General features: G+C 44.2%; 2 long non-coding RNA genes across 2 annotated transcripts; one reads left to right on the top strand and one right to left on the bottom strand.

The window, feature by feature from the left end:
* Window positions 1–2,436: 2,436 nt before the first annotated feature.
* Window positions 2,437–3,825, bottom strand: LOC135395433 (uncharacterized). The gene is made up of 3 exons (XR_010423082.1): window positions 3,481–3,825; window positions 3,057–3,172; window positions 2,437–2,470 (listed from the first exon to the last, which is right to left on the bottom strand). It is a non-coding gene; the product is annotated as an uncharacterized LOC135395433 (long non-coding RNA).
* Window positions 3,826–3,868: 43 nt separating this feature from the next.
* Window positions 3,869–5,091, top strand: LOC135395434 (uncharacterized). Its single transcript, XR_010423083.1, has 3 exons — window positions 3,869–4,025; window positions 4,501–4,592; window positions 5,020–5,091. It is a non-coding gene; the product is annotated as an uncharacterized LOC135395434 (long non-coding RNA).
* The last annotated feature ends 15,598 nt before the right edge of the window (window positions 5,092–20,689 follow it).

Genomic DNA, 20,689 nt, shown 5'->3' on the forward strand with positions numbered 1-20,689 from the left:
CCTCCTCTTACTCCGTTACTCGTTACCACGAAAAAGAAGGAACTAAATAAGTTACCCGTTACCAAAGCAGCAAAAGGAACGCGTTCCCGCTACTCGGTAGTAACGAGTTACTTTTACGTTACCACGCTATTACAGAGCCACAACCATGTCAAAATCAAAATTGACACGTGCTTTATTTGGTCCGACAATTTCCATGGAATTCGCTTTGAAGAATAGTTGGTACGCGACGTGGGCATCGGTTATTTTTGGTGCGTTTGCTCGAGAGAGCCTCTGTGGCAAGACTGAAAAATTGCTGTGGAAAGGCATGGCTGCATCAAATACAGCCACCTTTGTTTGATGCATGTATTTGATGTGCCTGATTAGTAACGAGGCTGATTTTCTTTCCTTTTTTGTTCTGTGAATTCAAGGTCAACTGCTGCTTTTATTCCCTTATTTTGGCACCACTGTTAGGAGGCTACGCGACGTCGGCGCGATATTGTGCGTTTATGTGAACTGATGAACGTTACACCAACGTCTACAAGCTGTTGTATAAGCTGGCTCTTTGCATGGCTAACCTTTCCTTTCTTTTAATAAACATAACGCCCCCCCGTTGTAAACCATCAAAACAGTCAAGGTTCTCGGGCTACTTCCTCACAACACGGCAATGGCTCCACGAGGTATTCGATTCATTCATGAAAAGCAGTGCCTTTAACGTATAATCCTCGATACGGTAACTGCTACAGCTAACTAAAATACTCAACACGCTTACCTGAGCACGCTTCTCCAAATTCGAATGCGACGAGTGGATGCACTCAGACATTTTAGTTTGGGAAGGCAAAGAAGACACTAAAATGCTACATTGCCGTCACCTTTTGCCGCCTTCACCCTGAACGTCCAGTCCAACCCAGGCCACACTCACGTGATTATCATGTGTGCTATCTTATAATTCAACGAGTGATCCTCACTGGAGGCCACAAGTGTGGAGGTGGGAGAGAAAATACAGGGACTAAGGTTTCTTCCTGGGATACGCTGCTAGGCCAATGACACGGGCTTTAGGGAATAGCAAGCCCACATCGTGGCTAACATTTCCCTTCTCTTTTTTTACTTTGCATTAAACGTATCCCCCCCCCCCCCGCCCCCCAATGAGCTGCATATAATAAACCCGGGATCTCGTGGTCCAGGTCGGGTGGACCCACTTTACAACAACACGGCGAATCAGCAGAGAATGACAATGCCATCTCAGGATCCGAGTTTCGGCGAGCTTAGTTACTCTAGTATATCCATTGTCAGCTGCTGGGAGATAACACACACGCACACAACCAAATCCTGGGTATTTTTCCAGGTAACATCTCATTACGGCCGAAAGTCTCATTACGGCCGAAAATCCTTTAATCCCCAAGTGTCTCGTTACGGCCAAAGTCTCAATACGGCCGAAGGTAGTCTCATTACGGCCAAAAAGAAAAAAGAAGCATCCACCATATTAGCTGTGTATATCAATGATGGCCAGTAGTTAACTACATGTAGTTAAACTACTAGTTAAACTACCAGATTGTAGTTAAAAAGTAGTTACCAACTACTTGCAGAAATGTAGTTGCAACTACTAGTTAAACTACTATTTTAAGTAGTTAACTACAGTAGTTAGGTTACTGAAGGCGCGAACTACTTCCGATTTTGCCGCAAGCTTTACGGCACGATTGTGCTTCCGACTTTTACCTTGGGCTACTTGTTTGACGAGAACGGAGGTGCAGAGCAATTGTGTCGTGCATGTGTACTAAATCTTCACTTTTAATGCTTGCCCAATGTCCAGTGAAGCCTCATTTGCTGTGAAATAATTATGCAACTTAGTTTATCGCGTAGGCACAAAAAGAATCCCGCCGCAAGCTTTGTATTTGACGATCGTAGCAGTGGCTTGAGCCAAAGTTTATCATTGTTTGTGATTCATATTTAGGTGTCCAAGAACACTACAAGGGATTGGTGTTGATGGACAACGTTAAGTAGTTATAGGTGTAGTTAAACTACATTGCAGTAGTTAAAGAAGTAGTTTTAACTACTCCCCTGAAAAGTAGTTGAACTACTAGTTAAACTACTCCATCACTAAGTAGTTAGTAGTTATAGTTAAACTACTGTAGAAGTAGTTAATGGCCATCACTGGTGTATATACTGTGTTTTATGCTTTCCAAAATGTGTCCGAGGCGGTGTGCCCCCACGGCTTGTGTCACACACAATGGTTCATGCACACAATATTGTGACAGTGTTTCATGCATCCCTCGTGAAAAATGTTTTTATTGTCATATGTGTCACACGATATTTGTATGTGTTACGCCATTTTCTCTCAGTATTCAAGCAACATCCTACTCGTTGGTTCTGTGAGCGAACTGTGTGTGTGTTCTGAAAAGTACTCCACAAGGGAGCCCACTGGGAGCTCCAGGAGCCATATGACCTATGACCATGATCTTCTCCCCACTAGCTGCCTTCTACAATTTACGTCCACCTGAAATTTAAAAAAAGTACATAAGGCACAGAACAAAATGACATATGCTTTTGTTTGGTGATGACCATGAGACATATGCTGTCAAGCAGACTTTTTTTTCCATATATTCAAAACATATTCAAGAATTATGAACAACAATGACAATTACGTCATAATGATGCAGCTGCATAGCCAGGAAAGTATTTCAGGAGGTGTTTTATGAGGCTTGACATGGGGTGGAGGAGTCCCCCTCGTCAGTGCTTTACCCAGACCCCCCTACACCCCCCTAACTTTTTTGCCTGTGCACCCCCTACAGGGGGTGCCCTTGTGATTTCAGCTTCAGATACGTCTGTAATGATATGTTAAGCTGTAATGACGTAACTATAATGATGACCTCCCCCCACAATTTTTTCCAACACCCCTCTCGTGCTTGGGTTTCTGGATAAACCACTGCCCCTCGTTCATTTTCGTGGGGCACTACATTAGGGCTTATGCCACTGCACTGATGTCACAATGTTATAAGTGTGTGTCACTCTGGGCATTCGGAATTCCTCTAAGCTACAATATGTAAATTCAGAATACCCGAAGGGTAAGCATCAGATGTTACCTGCAGGCTTCATGCTGAAACGCGTGTACGCAAAACACTTCCGCCGTGGTGGGCGACGTCGTTAGTGTAATCATACACGCAAGACAATTGCGGGCACATGGAGTAGTGGCAGCAACCTGAAAACGATACATTTTCTTGTTATATATGAGTAATCAAAAATATACATTCCCACATGTTTCGTTTTGTCGTTTACAGGAAGCGCTAGTAAGGGAACAGCACTTGGTTGGTCACATGCAAGCCACAATGCGAAACGTGCCGATATTTCGATTACGCGATCAAAAATTAAAAGTCTACAACCATGCACACTTCCCCATGCAACTACTTCCCCAGCATCGTGAGACACGACACCCATGACATGACACCATGTATTCACGTATAATGTAATGTGAAATGATATGCAGGAATGAAAAAGATGCCAACATACCTGTAATCCAGTGTCCCATAAGCTTGATTCGATTTTCTGGCAGCTACCATGAAGAGCAAATGCACGATTCACAAGTTTCGTTTCGCCATTTTCATTGCTGTTAATTTCGCAAACGCCAAGCAATCCCACGTGACCTCCTTTGGATCAGTGAAAAGTGAAAATTACTCGCGTCATGAACATATATGTTCATCTCAGCGCAAATCACGTTTTGCATGCTATAGAAGGGAGGGGGGATAAATACTCTTCCTTTCGTGTTTTGATATCTTGTTGTTTTGCTACTCTCACTTTGGAGTTCGGATGGTGTCTAGCAACGTTGGGTACCTCGTTTCTTGTGTGAGCGAGTGGTTGCTGTTTACGACGTGTTCATATATCGATTTCTAGTGCTGTAATGTGCAAATTAGCGGACTTTATAGCGGCTCTCTATTTTCCGTCGTTGTCTTTCGAGCAGCGCCTGTTGTTCCGGTAAAAATCGAGTTGAATGAATCGCCACAACCCCAACGTATATCGCGCAGTGTTGACCAAGACCAAGTCCAGCAGGAATTCTGGTGAGTAATGCTTTCGTAGATCGTCTGGATTAGTAGTGTGCTGTCCACACATAGTTGGATTCTCATACGAGTAATTTAAATGGATCAAAACAGCCGAAGTGCCTGTAATAGATGTAACTCGGTATCTGTTCGTAGGTTTGCGTTGTTTCTAGTTGGTTGCGCGTTTAGGAACAACAAATTTATTCGAAGACGATAAGATACCGACAATGCATCACCGTACAGCAGCATTTACTCGTATCGTTGTGAGCCATATTTAATTTGTTAAAATTTGTCGTCGTATTTCTTCAAAAATAAAAGCGCAAGTCGGCGTACTTGAATTGATCTCCTTGAACTGCTTACGTCGAACGTCTGCAAATATTGTACTTATGTGCCTTCGCGCACCATACTAGGCACAAAAGCATATCTGATTAGAATAAATACTTCAAGAGGAAGTCATTCAAATACATTGTTATTTATAGCTGGTTTTCCATTCCAGGCATGGTATGTGGCTGCACGGAGGATTCCGAAAAAGAAAAACAACAACATGGCTAATAGGATGTTGCTGCCCAGGGAGTCCTGGCCGAAGAGGTGAGCTGTTAAGATCATCATAAGGTTCTGTTGTGAAGTGAGAAATTTTGTAGTAGTGCACGAATGTTAATTAGTGCACTACCTTTATAAAAAAGAAACCAGAAATGGAAAGTTATGCATGCATCATTTCATGAATGTCATGTATCACTATTTGATATTCACATGTTTCCATTAAAGGAATGAACTACTGAACCTATATTCATATCATGGTCATGCTCTGTGTTTACCTGTCACATTTTTAAGGCTTGTCATTCTTTTGTCTAGATGAAGATTTATGTTAACCTTGTATGAAATAACAGACACGTATCAACACATGTGAAGCTTGTGCACATTAAAACCAGCCAGTAGAGACAAATGCTTGTGTGTTTTTTGTTTTTGTTTTTTTTTATATTCTAGCCTATTCATGGTTGCTCTTCCCTTCTTGCAGGTTTACTCATTCCAGAAGCAAGAATTGTACAATTGTAAGGCGAATGGAAATAAACTGACATCGACTGAGATAGGTGTTCCGTCTTGGCCAGTGACTGTAGGATGGCTCCAAAAGCGTCACAACAAAGCCAATATTCATCTAGCTCTCTACAAGTAGCTAACTCCACATAGTAGCCTGCTTCACAGCAACATCAACACTACCTTGTGGGAGTACACATTACACAATATGTTGCATTGTGCTGTGGTATGATAACATACCGTTTGTCTCGCAATATGTGTATATAAATATGATAAGGCCCTAAGGGCACAGTGCATGCCTTATACCCTGCTGAATATATATCCATACCTGGCTGCGACATTGCATATCAATGCAGGTTACAATACACATTTTCACATTTGGCCGTTATGAGACATCTTCGGCCGTAACGAGACTGCCTTCGGCCGTATTGAGACTTTGGCCGTAATGAGACACTTGGGGATTAAAGGATTATCAGCCGTATTGAGACATCGGCCGTAATGAGACTTCGGCCGTAATGAGATACAATCTTTTTCCAAGAATGCTTTCATGGTCAACGGCACGACAGGGAAGTGTTGCGACATTCGTCATGCCGGTCACCTTAGGACTCAACAAAAGAATGACTGTCGACCAGAGGCTCCCAGGAGCTGAACATCCAGGTCAGGTCAAGGTTAGAACAGGCTGAACATCCAGGTCAGGTTAGAAGCGTACCAGATTTCGGGAATTTCCACATAGTAATTGACCATGTCGTCCATGTTGAAGCCGAGCGTAAACGATGGAAAGGAACGAGTAACGTGAGTATCGAGTTACCGATTTTTGTAACTGAATGCGTTATTAGTTACAGTTTTTAGAAAAGTAACTAAGTCGTTACTTCGTTACCAAAAAAAGTAACTGGTCACTGGGTAACGAGTTACTTGTAACGAGTTACGTACAACTCTGCCAGAAACCTTCCCGAACAACCCTTTCAGGGTCTCTTAATCAGCCGAACTCTCGCCCCATCACATTGTCAATATTTCTTGGTCCATGGCCAGATCGCGGGTTGGATCCCGGCCGAGGGTGGTAACGCTATCCGCACCCACCGCACTATCTGCACACTCCGTTCGTGAAACCTTGTGGTCAGTTTACTTCGATTAGCTCTTCCACATTAATGATTTGTGCCACAAACATTGCCAGGAAAATATTGTTTTCTACTCACGTAAAAGGGTTGAAAACATTTAAAGCTTTACAAAATGCTAGGTCACGTATGTCTACGGATTCAAACAGGTGAGTTGTGGTGCAAGCAACACGATGCCTGACTAGATCTAATTGGGACACGTTCCAATTGGAAGCAATGTCAGTACCCTAACGCATCATTTGTGTTGAGGACGAAGCATCTTCAAATTCAACGTATGTTACGAATGTCCTTCTTTCCAACTTGTTATGACGACTGTTGCGAATCGCTGACTTGGTAGCGTTGCCGAATTCCAACACCCTGGCAAGAACGAGGCGGAGGCCGAAGAAGCAGAGAAACAGCGTATATTTACAGAGGTTACATTGGGAAAATAGAACGCAGTGGACCCATAGGTGGCCGCTTAAGTAGCCAGCCGTCGTGAGAACGAGGTCCATCGGCGAGACAGTTCTGTGAAGCGGACCTTGGCCGCCTTTTCATCCCCACTTGAAAGGGTAGCTTGAGCGTTGGAGAAGATGGCTTCCCGAGTCTGGCAAGATGACCAAAATGGCTAGCAGCATACGTCGTAACAGGGCGCCCAACGATGGCTGGATGACTGCACTAAACGTACATCTACCTCGTGGATTATTAGCACGGTGAAGAGATCTGAACGGTGAGTTCTTTGCACTTTCAGGCAATTGTGCTGTTTCAGTCTGTTCATTGCTTACCCACCTCCTGAAAGCAATACCATAGGGTAGGGGTTTAGGTATGATGCTGATTGAGGATTAGGGGTCTTGAGGTGCATATAGTCATCTCAGACCATATTACGCTGGACACTGGTAGAAAAGTTAAGATAGAAAAACAATAGAACAAGACTAGATTGGCAACATGCAATCTTAAATGTGTATAACTTGCTCAACTAGGAGTTCAGGTTCTCATGAGGTATATTTGTTGATCTTATTGCAAGACAGTGCACTCTCATGTTACATAGCTAACTTACAACATGCTATTTGTTGTTCATTTGTTCCATCTTTGTTGTCACAACCAAGTTGCTTCCTTGGAGGCATGGCTGTGTCAGAAGCCATACGCCTACATGCAACTAAGCTGGAGATGTAAAACAATGCCCATGAACTGCTTGCAAGTGCAGCTGTTAACCCAACGCAGAGAACAGTGTACCACTGGTATGAAAAGTGGCGAAAGGATGCATATGGCGATGACAGAGAGCCCATTCAGAAGCTGAAGGAAAATATTTCTTTGTACAAGCAAGATGGTAACCCCTGCAGTGGTTATTTTAGTTTATGTTCAGTTATTTTAGTGGTTAGACCTAGTATGCAATAATGCTACATATCATGGTTAGCGCTGTTGAATAGCAAGCACAGAATGTGTTAAAAATATTTCGAGGTACACAGACTTCGAAGACTATCAGAAAAAAATTATGAATTTGGGAAATGTTGCCTTTTTACCGCATATCCATCCGTTAATTGCACACTGAGGTAGTTCTGATCAAAATATGCGATAAATTTCATTTTGAAGTATGCCCCTTGTACAAAGGTTCATCATCTGCAGGAAAAAAAAAGAAAGAAAAAAATTGAACTTGACCATCCCCACACTCATGCGGCATTGCCTTGCATGGCTCCTTGCATGGCTGCTGCCAAACACACATGGGAGCAGTCCAAACACATTACGTTGTCTGCAAGAACATTTGGTACAAATTAACTTTCCAAGCTTCGGGTACTCACAAGAATGGCCTTCTGCGGCAGCACAGTACACAAGGAGCACTGGAGACCAGGATGTACTTCAGCGACGACAGGTCTTCACCTATTATATCTAGCTCACTTCAACTGGAGGCGACACGAGCCTGCTGAGCTGGCTCCTCATAGCACAATTTTTATTCTTACTAGTGTTTAGCAGGGGGTACAGGCAAAAAGCTGCGGCGGGGCCTGACCCCCTCAATTACTTTACTTGGACAGTTCGAGGCTTCTGTTATTGTTTTCTTTTGTGGTAGCTGAAAGAGTTAAGTTGTTGTGCTTTCCTTGTTTATTTCACACCCATTATTGCCTGGCACCGTAGAGTCTGTATTGGTAAGCACTGTGTCCGTCATCGCTTAAACAGGTTATGGTTATTCAATGGCTCGCCAGTGTCCAATGCAGAGTTCGAGGTAACTCGTTACAAGTAAACTCGTTACTGTAACTAAGTTCCCTTTTTTTGTAAATTGTAACTTAACTCGGTACTTTTGCGCCGTGGTAACTTTCAGAGGAACTCGTTCCTTTTTCAGGTAACTTTGCCCAAGTAACTTAAGTTAAGTTCTTAGTTACTTTTTACTTGCTTTTCACTCACATCCACATATTTTCTTGCTGTCTCTCCGGTATGGCATTTTTTGCCATGAAACATGATATTAAATCAATGACAGTATTTTATTCAAGAAGTAAGAACCGCTGCCATTGAAATGAAGCTGAACCATTGTGTACCCACAGGGAGTAAGATGCAAAGCGTTCGAATAGACCTCTACTAGAGAAACATCATCATAACATTGGTAGACAGACTGAAACCGAAACAAATCGGAAGGAGAGGGCTGGGTTCCACGAATGGGCACTTGTTCTGCCACTCATTGAAGGAAGAGCAGGACCAAGGGTCGCGTCCCTTTAAGGGAACATATCGTAAGCCTCTCAAGACCGTGGCTTTCGGGCGCTTCACCTCTAGCTTCCAGCGTAGTTCAATTCTACCAAATTTGTGGCGCTGTCGAACACTATGACGTCATTTGTTTAAAAAACAGGGAGAGGTCTATTGTTGGACATAACGACAACGATCTAAGCGTGTTGCACTCCTCCGCAGGCAACCCAAGGTCTAATTCAACTGCTCATGCGCGCTGCACCTGCGTAATGCTATTTTGTGTCTGAAGTAACTTGGAAGTAACTCGTTTTTTTTTAAGTAACTCAGTAACTGCGAGTTACGTTTCAGGCTGAATAACTTCGTTATTAACTAGTTACATTTTTCGCACGGTAACTTAACTTGTAACGAGTTCTTTTTGACGGGTAACTTGCCAATCTATATGGTCCAATGTCACCTAAGTACATCCGTAGGACCAGTGCTCCTGTTGAACTGCGCCGCAGAAGTAGGCTGTTCTCGTGAGAACCTGAAGTTTGAAGGTTAATTTCTACAAGTTGTTTCTGAATAATGCAAATCAGGTTGTGCCGCTCCAGTGTGTTTGGAGGAAGCAGCGACGATGCGTTGTGGGCTGAAGCAGCCTTGAGGGATAATGCCGAATGTGTCTGACGGTAGTCAAGTTCTAAAATTATTTTGCTGCAAAAGCAGTCTCTTGATGAAACTTTGTGGAAAAAAATAATCAACGCGTGTACTATGAAATGCAATTGTCTCATGTTTTTATCAGTGCCACCTCAGTGTGCAATTGAAGGCTGACTATGTGGTAAAAAGCAATGTATCTGAACTTCCGATTTTTTTCGCACATACTTTTCCAAATATGCGCGCCTGAAAATATTTCTAACATTTTCTGTGCCTCCTAGGCAAGAACGCTGAACAGTTTAAGTGGCTCTGAAAAAATTGTGGAGTTCCATAAAAAGTCAAAAAATCTTTGAATTTTTATTTTTCTCGGGGCATAAACTATCGATCAGCCACCGACCACAAAGTGTCGATCAACCTTCAGTGTATATGGCACGAAAGTGTTACGCTTTGTCATCACTCAGAAGAGATCTGGTTAGAATTTGCACAAAAAAAAAGCTATTTTGTTAGATTTTTTTTTCAACAGGTAGGTCACATGTCCCTTCGCAAATCTTCAAGAAGCGCCACAGAGCAATTTTCTTTCTGCAAGCGGGAGAACATTGGCTGCATGGGAACAATCAACCACAATTTACTTGAAAGACATCAGGGACAGTCTAACGCAACATCTGGGACATGGAATGACCAAGAACATAAGGATAGAATGCAAGCGATTCAGTGTAGTCTTGGAGGAGGCAATATTACCCTGAGTTTGGCATGTGCGGAGACGGAGAACAAGAGGCTTCGGGACAGGACTCCTGTCTGCATCTGTTGTCCTCCGTCTCTGTACATTCACTCAAGGTAATATTGCCTCCTTTAAGACTTTTGTACCTCCGCCAGCTAGTGATGATCATACTAGTAAATATGTAACGCCACAGTCTTCTTAGCTTCTGCATGAAGAGCCTGTTTATTTTTCCGTTGTTTTAAAGTGACGTTACTTATTTGTAGGCGCCTCAACCCTTCATGACAGCTGCTGAAAATGCAGCTCTTCATATAGCATCTGGCCAAAAGTGAGCCAGGTACTTTGCCACCTCCATGTGGCTCAGCAGAGTGGCACTGGCTAACATCTGCGAAGAATGTCCGCCAAGAACAGCGGAGGCAGCTGATGTCAGCATTTCAAAAGGTTTGTTGATAAAGTGTGACTACAACCGTGTTTGTGTGTAGCAGTGAGCTCAGGCTCATTGCTACGCTTCACCCATTATACTAGCTAAGCTGGTGAAAGTTGTACAAAGATGTCTGGGAGCACACAAAAATCACATTTATGACAGGGCTAATGGCTCCCCAGGGCCATTAAAAATTGGACAAATTGCATCCCAATTCCAATGCTGACGTTTGCTATGCTACTCTCTATTTTGTCTGGGTTATTAATGTAAAGATATCACCTTCTATTTGGTAGTCCTCTGTTCTCAATTTTGTGTTTCGTTTTAACTTCAAATTCACGATCTGCACTACTCAGATACAGTTGTGAAGACCTCTATCAGCAAAGGTTTACCATCAAAGCTAATGGTTTCTCAATCCCCATAGGATCCACTTTGGTCTGTCAATTAGAAAAACCATAACTTTTTAGATGGGTAGAAATCCAGCGAACCGGTAGAGATGTAGGAAGGGAGTTGCCTCAGGACAGAAGCCGCCAGAGGCGCCAGAGGCCGCCAGAGGACAGAGGCGGCTTCTGTCCTGAGGCAACTCCATAACTTTTTAGGAAGCTGCGAAAATGCTGTACAGTCAGGGCTTGCGTGACTCATTTTATGTCTTGATTATTCATTGAATTCGATTTCAAAATATTCATATTCAATTTGTATTTGGTTTGAACTTGAAAATCACTATTCACGCGGCCCTATTTTCTAATTGTGTCAAGGTTGCGCAGCTTAGTCTAAGACCCACAACAGTGCTTCTAGTTGCAGTGGCGCATGCCTGTCTCCTACTCACAGCTGTGGCTGCTATTGCTAATGGTGACTGAAGAAAGTGGCATCGTAGAGTGGTTTTAAAAAGGCTGTTGTGATACACTTTTCTGAAAGTGCGAAAATGTGGTAAAGCCTCTGCGTTCTACCATTGCAATTGAACAGGAGTCAATATGGCAGCATACACGGTAAGAGTGGTGTGTTGTGCATTTTTGCATATGCACTCTTTTTCCAACAACAAATTCTTAGAAACAAGTCCAACTTGCTACTCCTATTTGAGTGGATCAGCAGAGCAACAGGAGCAAAACAAAAAGGTATACAAAGTAGAGCAACGCTTTTCCAGAAAAGGAAAAAAAAAAAAAAACTCTTGTACAATTCTCTTGTACAGTTGCTTTGCCATATACTATTTTTTATGTCACCGTCAAATGCCATTTACAATGTGATGATCCCTTTCAGATCGTGTATGCTGACACTGCAGATGGCTTGGAAAAAGCAAAGGAAGAGCTCCAAGCATTGCCCCATGGGTAGTTATCTTGCTTGATGACAATACACGCCCCATGACTCCTACAGAGCACGTGTGCAAGCATTCTTGCAAAATGAACAGCAATGGGTGAGGTCCGAACTTAATGCGAGGAACGACATGTACAAAATAATGCGCAAAAGTATTTAAAGTAAGATGCTAAATACGCAGCATAAAAATATATAAAACAGAGTACAGGATACCCAAAACTGAAAGTAATTTGAGTAAAGCACTAAATACCCGAAGTGGGTGATTTCATCTCAATTCAGGCAAGCCCGTCCGACGAGGTCCTTCGATTTTATTACATATTTTTTTGTGTGAAAGCGACATCTTTGTGATGAACATTGGTACACATTTCGGAGATCAAATCGGAGCGGATGCCGGGAAAAAAATTGAAGCGCGCCACGACGGTGCCTCTTCAGCGAGCACTCCGGCCGAAGTTTGAGACAACCCTATGCGCCCTACGTTCAAGTGACAGGGACGACATTTTTTCTACTCGTTCTCTACATACCGGACTGTAACTGTGTGGCATAGCTCGATACCTAGTGCCGCCGTTTCGCTTGAGAAAAAATGGCAAAAACGCCGTAAAGCGCGTTTTTGCGTGAAATTTGTAGCCCTCCTGTCGGGGAAGTGGACATTAGACCGAAGTGATTTTTATACTGAAAGATAGTCCATTAAGTGCACTTTCTAACGGTATGCTGTTAAAGATTGTAAATGATAAAGCTAAGGCGGTATGAGGGAGCAAACCAGGATCACCCTCGAAAAATACGCCGACTTCACGGATCGATTTCTCGAAAACCCCACGCTTTATTTTCTAAAAAAAAAAAAATCATTTGCATCATTCTATTGCCTTTCAAGCGGTATAAATTTTGTAGGGACTAAAACATTTGAGAACCATAGCGGAGCGAAAAGGCGACACATGGTACACAGTGACATCTCACAGGCGTTACGGCTGGATTAATACACCACAGGCGTGCGCTAACGTATGTATATCCACGTTAACGTTTGCTTCCTGCGTTCCCACATGCAGGAGAATAATCCTTAGCAGTTTCTTGCACCGTCACCGTGTAGGCGTGTTTATATTTTTTAACTAAATGAGATCTCACGCCAAAAGGCCAAGAAGATGATGCCAGCCTTCCGGCTCTTTCCTTGCATTTCGCTTCGCTTTGCAATCATTTACCTATCACGCTTCACCGCATCTTTGACGAACACACGTCCGGCTTCCAAAGCCACGTCTTGGGAGGTCGTTTTCATTATGTCTGTCGCCGGGTTGCTGTACTTTACAAACAAACGCTTCCTTTCCTGTGTGCTTCGTAGACGTGCTAACGAATATGACCTTGCCAGCTTACCTTGTGGCAACTAATCACCAGGGGAGCGGGTCGAGCTGAAACAAACGCGTGTTCTTGGTTGTGTCCAAAGTGAAGGCTCCGAACCATTCCGTGTCCCTGTTCGATATGGTACCATGTCTCGACTCGTCCATAGTACGGAACGTGTCTACTGTGCGGATTACGCACTACGACATCCTAGGAGGATCTACAAGCAGCGCGGCTTCGTGTCTGTTTCATGCCTCCACATCGATGCACTGAAGCAAGCCCTCGGCTCGGATGGCAGTGGTGCTGTCAATGATGAAGACCAGTTGTGTAAGAACTGCGCAAGGTATTTCCGTTCAGCTACAGATGGACTTTCTCAGTGGTCTCCTCCCACATCTCCACCAGACGCGGAGTACGTTCAGAGCGCAGAAATTGTTGCTGAAATTAACGAGAAGATTTCCACTGCGAATATTGATGTCACTGCACTGCGGAAGCCAACGGCAGTAAAACGGGAACGAGTAGCGTCGTACGTTTCGCGTAAAAAGAAAGAAGTTGTTGGCGACGCATTAAGCAAGACAATAAGCCGCAAAATCAGTGAGGCATTTAATGTGGATGAGCCTGCGACGTCCGATGGAAGTTGTTCGAGCTGCTCTACCTACGTACAAAATATCAGGAGCGCGTACCAGAAGTGCACCTCGCATCAACAGCGGTGTCAACTCCTAACACTTCTTGACGAAAGCATGACAAAGAAAGGAGCGTTGAGACTAATCCCAGAAGCCACAAAATACGTCATAGAGAAATCAGGAGCTCTAAGGGCGAAGCACGGTGTGTGGGCAATGCCCGAGACGTACACGGGACACCCTGTCAGCGAAGCTGACGTAGTTACTGCGCTGAAATACTATCTCCAAGACGAGATGGACCATACTGTCCAAAGCCCTAACAAAAAGGATGTTATCCACATACTGGAAGACGGCGAGAGAGTGCGGCTGTGACGAAAAGGATTATGACACGCACCACACGTGAAACCTCATCCGTGTATCAAGATGGGAATTACGAAGTTTTATACACTCCGGCCCAAGTGGGTGCAGACAGTCCCACGTCAACAGTAGTGTGTGTGCTCGTACTGTGCGAATTTCGACTTGGTCATCGCAGGTATCAACAGTGCTTCATCCGCGTAGCTAAAGGGAGAGGACCTAAAAACGATGTCTATGTGTGATGAGTCACGAGATGCCTGCTTTTCCCAAGACTGCACACTTTGCGCAGGGGCCAAAAAGATTTCTCTGCAGAAATTGAAGGTACAGCGGGACGACGACGTTAATCTAGCCGTCTGGGAAAATAGAGACCTCATAACGAAGACGCTAAAAGCACCACAATTTATTAAGGAAGCCAAGAAGTACACCGCTGTTTACATGAAGCACGAACACATACGCAACGTCCAGAGGAACGCCATCTGGAACGAAAAACATCTTGTCGAACGACGTCATGTCGTGTTGCACTTTGATTTTGCCGAAAACTGGTCAGTGAATCTATGAAGCGAGGTCCAGGGACGGTACTGGAAAACAGATCAAATTTCTTTATTCACTTGCGTGGCAACAACACCTCTGTTGGCAACGAGCTCCGCAACGGTGAGCGACGACATGTCCCACGACACGGCACACGCACTTCTAGCCCTGGCCAGGATAGTTGAGGCCCTGGAAGAAATCCTACCTGTGTTCACGCATCTCATCTACATCTCAGGCGATGCAGCTGCGCACTTCAAGAATAGGTATCAGCTGTACGAGATGACGAAGAACAGGCTGCTTGTGAGATGGTTGTATTCTGCTAGTGGTCACGGAAAAAATGCTTGGGATGGTGTTGGCGGTTCCCTGAAACATATGGCAAGCTTACACAACCTGCGGTGTACAGTTGCGGCAGCTATCCGAACACCTGCTGATTTCCCGTCCGTGTTCTCAAAGAGAAAGATCACTCAATGCACCTGCTGGAAATTCCGTCGAGCGACATCACGGCGTTCCGAGAAGCAAGAAAGGAGGAGTGGGGGACAGTCCGACCCGTCGCAGGCATTCGTTCCTCCCACGTGTGGTATACGAAATGGAACAGAGGGTCCGACAATGAAGACGTCCTGCTAGCAAGAAGTGTCGTCGACATGTATCCGCCTGAGTAATTGGGCCTGGCTTCAGGATCCGAACATTCCGTAGTCCAGACCCGCTGTTTAGTGATACATGCAGTTCATCTACTTCAATTTTGTGATCTTGTGCCTCGTGAAATCATAGACGGACGAGCCTCATAATGTCCAGTGCCACCTTTTACGTGTCATGTGAAATACATTTTGTACGCGGAACAGAGAGCAAAATACATGTAAAGAATAAATACTAAATAGCTGTCTGTCAACCTGTGCCCTCTTAACATGATATTTCGTGACTGCGGAAATGGGGATACGCCCGACGGTACAAGAAACAGTTTGGAATTATTCGCTTGCATGTGGGAACGCAGGAAATAAACGGTAAAGTGGATGTACAGACGTTAGAGCACGCCTGCGGCTCTAGGACATTTCGGTACAGGACGTTCCGGTACAGGACGTTTCGGTACGATCATTTCGGTACTCGGACATTTCGGTGCACGGACATTTCGGTACAAGGACGTTTCGCTAGGGCTGTGCACACGTTGTCACGACGCTTCCGTGGTAGTGATAAATTGATAAGATGCTATCGGCCTCTTCGGAGCCTATATTTTATATATATACTCAACAATATTGCCAGTTAGTGGGATACTGATGAATAATGCATTGGTATATCATCGTGAGCAGCATCTGTGTGATGACACCACTATAACAGGGTGTTTTTTCAAGCGGTACAGAATTAATGATAAAGCTACGCGAGCCGTACTTGGATGCGATTTTCGCATGCCCTGGCGGAAATCCCACGCCTTGTGATTGCGTGACCGTGTGTGGGATTTTTCAGTTTTAGTTTTGTGTTCTTTCTTTCCTTTTCTTTTCTACTCTTCTCTGTCTTCCCTTTCCTTTTCTTCTTTTCCTTTTGGTTTTTCTTCTTCTTTGTCCTCCCCTTTTCTTCTCTTCTATTTCTTTCTTTTCTTTTCTTCCCCCATTTTCCATTTTTTTGGAATAGAAAGCCGACCTCCGTCTGGCTTACCTTTCCTTTCTTTTTTCTTAATAAACATATTCCCCTCACGAGATTTTTTCTTTTTTTTATTCTAATTCGAATACTAATTGATTATAATTTATCAGTCGACTTCTTCATCAAAGCTTTTGATGACAAAAAAATAAAATTTCAGAAAGCGGGCGATCCTTTTTTTATGTCCACACCCTGTCCTCGAAATCTTCAACGCCCGGCGTGAGGTTTAAATTATTCATCTCCCAAATTTTTGACCGTGGCCCCGCTCACGTTGTTTTCGAATCTGATTTGTTAAAACCATGTGATATAGCGCGGAAGATAAATAATGAGATTTTCCACTTGAATGTCCATTGTTCATGAATTGTCCGCTCTACGTTGGGTAGACGAGCTGTCTGCCTGGGTAGAACGGCGGCACATTACACGTATGTTTACCTGCTGATTTTTCTTTGTTTCGGAGTTCTCACACTAAAACATTTTGCGGATGAATATTCTCGCAAAGTAAATTGCTATGTAATGACAGAAAAAGTGTGGTGTATTGATTGAATAAACTCGTCTGTCTTGCTGCATTTCTTTCTGCTTATTTGTATTTTTTCTCTTTTGCTACATTTTCCTCTCGTTTCTTTCCTTTTCTTCGGAACTGCAAGCCGTTTGTAGTGGCTGATATTTCCACCTTCTCTTTTTCTTTTCTTTATGCCATTGAACTTATCTGCCTTCATGAACCAGCACACTTTCGCCAGTCCGTGACCACAGCATGCAGCGATTCCTCCAAGAAAACGCGAACTGTAACAGTGGTACAAAAACATCGACAAGCGTAGTAGGTCTATATGTTGCCGGCAACTTGTACCGAAGCGTCCGAAGAGGTGATAGCATCTCATCAATTTATCACTACCACGGAAGCGACGTGAAAACGTGTAGACAGCCCTAGCGAAACGTCCTTGTACCAAAATGTCCGTGTACCGAAATGTCAGTGCACCGAAATGTCCGTGTACCAAAATGTCCGTACCGAAACGTCCTGTACCGTAACGTCCGCATACCGCTCGCGACCTCGATCGTGCACAATGGGGATTATTTCGGAGTCGGAAGCGAACGGGGTGATAAGGCGCGGCGAGCGTGGCGCCATCTAGGATCGAGAAAATCGTGAATCGGAGTTGCTCCCCGACTGGTATGGCCTCTTAACTGACAAATATTTTTACGTCGTTAGTACATCGCTTTGGCGCATTATAGCCCTTGTCGCTGCTGCGCCACAAAAACCCTAATCATCCCTCGCGTACGTGTGTTCTCCCTTCCATATCATGCTGTTGTCTCAATCTGCAAGCACCATTACACCGCTTATAGACACAGTAGCGTCGCAGCGCCTGCTCGCAATGAAAAGTATACTTGCGTCATGTAATCAGTGCCTGTTTTCGTGCTTTACTCACATATTTTTTTATGTACATAGCTCAATGGTCACACACATAGAGCTGAGCTACTATACTGTTTCTCAGCAATAAAACATCTAAAACATCTAAGCGTTTCAGTTAGGATTAAAGAGGTAACCTGAATGACGCCTAAGTAATCATCAATTAATCGGTTAATAATACTAATAATCACCATCATCTACGTATATCAACCTCCAAGGCGTTATGAGAATTTGATAGGTGTGGTTACTTACGTCATGCACACATTGTACAACACGACAGACTAGTCAAAAAGAAAGAATTATATTCTTTTAGCATTGCAAAAAAAAAGGAGTAAATTTAGTACCTTGGAGGACTAGATCAATTGGCACAACCATTAGTCCCTTTAGGAAACAAATGCATGGACGTTTTTGCGAGGATCGGGGACCATTTGCAGCGCTAGGGAGACGACTAAAATGGGGAGCAATTGCAATCTACACTATTAACACAGGTGCTGACGTCCACCTCGGTCAACGGCGTTCGGCGATTCCTCGACTGTTTACTCCCCCCTCCTTCTCGGTGTTAGGCACGGGCTTTGTGGATTATGGAACTTTTTTTAATTAGCTTAAAAACGACAAGAAACAGATGACAGTGACCTGGTACTTTACGTAAACATGGTTGGTCTACGGAGAGTTTCAGGTTACCGTAAACAGCAACAACAACAACAAATAAATCGTAACCTCTGGTGATTCACCACAGGAGAGTAGCACCGTAAACAAGATTTCCTTACCCCAACTCATTTCCTTAAACGATTAATGGTTCCGTTAACGTGACGTCCGCATACACGTTCCTGGCGCAAAAGCAACTCTCCCCGACAAGGACGAGAGCTATCAGCTATTAGCGGCGAGCCGCCCTCGGTGGCTCAGCTGGTAGCGTGTCCGCCTGCTGACCCCAAGATACCGGCCGAAGACGGTAATAATTTGGTGGAAGGGCAAAGGTTGTTCAGACACGCCGTCTTGCGCGAGGGATGTTAACTGTGGTGTGCCGTGTGTCGAGATTTCGGCACGCGTTAAATAACCCTCAGGTGGGCAAAATTGATCCACAGACCCCGACCACTGTGGCGTCGCGAGACTTGTGCCCGTTACTCGAAAAAAGTAATTGATTACCGTTACCAGTTACTCGACTGCAAATGTAATTGAGTAATGAGTAGAAAAGTAACGCGTTACTCCGGTCGTTACTCTGCATTCAAGCAAATTATACCCATCTGTGTGCTTCAGAAAAAACGAAAAAAAGGTTCAACAGCAGAACAGCTCAACTAACACTGTAGTGAGCCGTGGAGAACGACGAAGATGGCCACGGGCCTGGAGCACCGGCCTCAGTTCCACCGACGCGGCCATGGAGACAGGCCACCGTCATCTCCTGTTCGTGGCATACCATCATCGCCGGTCGGGACTCATGTAGAGAAGACCATCGTCCTCTACAACACGAAAAACAAAAACGCGTAGGACAAGTAGTTCTGTACGTCTACTGTACTTATCGCCCAGGAAGACGTTGACCCGATTGTGGAAGACCATAGCCTGGAACTTTCCCATGACTCACTAAACCCCCAAAGCTTCAGGTACCAGTACCACCACACTGGTGTAGGACGAGATTAGGGAGAGAGACCCTGAAGTTCCAGAACGTTGTGTATTACAGACATCCGCTTGCTATAGTAGAACGGCCCAACAAAGGGTGACGGCAGGAGGGGCGTGACTTGGGGAAGAACGCCTGAAAGATAATTAAGCTAATCTCTGCCGGAAAAGTAATCAATTACTGAGTAATCGATTACTCATAGAAGTAATTGATTACTCGAAAAATTACTAAAAAAAGTAATTGATTACAAGTAACGCAATTACTAGTAACGCGTTACGCACAAGTCTGGGAGTCGCTCATGATCTCAGTTGTCTCGCGACGTAAAGCCCCGAATTATTATTATTATTATTAGCCGCGACATCTTATAAGCGCCGACGCAACCAGAGAGACTGCCGCACGCATGACGCACGTACTATAGTTTCCGTTTCAATCGGTTCGGTTTTTCGTTCTATTGTTGGAGCATTGTTCTCTTCTGTCAACCGTTTATCAACTGGATGGATGGAGATATGTATGGAGAAAAAGCAGTAAACTGTTGTCACTGTATAACGGTCCAATCCGCATAATTTTTCTTTTTCCTTTGAAAACTGCCAAACCACTGAATGCGCGTGCCGTAAGTATCGCTAAGAAACGCTCTATATAGGTCATTCAAACTCAGAAAAAACATTTTGAACAGCTTAGTGAATAAGGCTAGCGACCACCACAAACACACACACACAAATATATAAATGAGATGATGATGTGGTGGGTCGTTCGCACACACACACACACATACATAAATGGGATGATGATGTGGTGAGTAGGTCATCCACAGCAACACATTATTAACTGAGAAACAAGGAAGTTTAGCAGAACCATTATTTTATTTGCCAACGTTTTGTGGCGTGGCCGTTAATACTTTCCGCACGTCTCATGAGACCGAGACATAAATCGAAAAAAAAAAAAAAGAAGTGTCTAAAGAAAGCAGCATGAGGTAGGAAAATGACCAGTTCTTGTGTCCACATTGAAAGGGAGAGCGCGTGCAGGTGTTGCAACAAGCGAAACATTCCAACTGAGGTTTATCCACGTCTTGCTGGCCGACTACCAACAGCACGTGCCGTAAATGCGCACGGCCATCACCATCGTGGGTTTCTACGATCACTAAAGAAGGAGATCTAACATCGGGGTGGTTGCGTGGTGACCGGTTCGTTCCGTGGAATACGTATGGCGTCAAACAGCTCGGCAGGAAGGAGTTATCGACATCATGTGATATGATTTCCTGCCGAGGAGCCAGGAAACGGGGCGTCGGTGTCCAGCGGGAACACCTTCGGTGATAACGCAGCAATGTGTTATGCGTGCATATTAAATATGTTCTGAACAGAACAATATCCTAGA

Source organism: Ornithodoros turicata, chromosome 5 (assembly GCF_037126465.1).
Source record: "Ornithodoros turicata isolate Travis chromosome 5, ASM3712646v1, whole genome shotgun sequence".
Classification (NCBI taxonomy): domain Eukaryota; kingdom Metazoa; phylum Arthropoda; class Arachnida; order Ixodida; family Argasidae; genus Ornithodoros; species Ornithodoros turicata.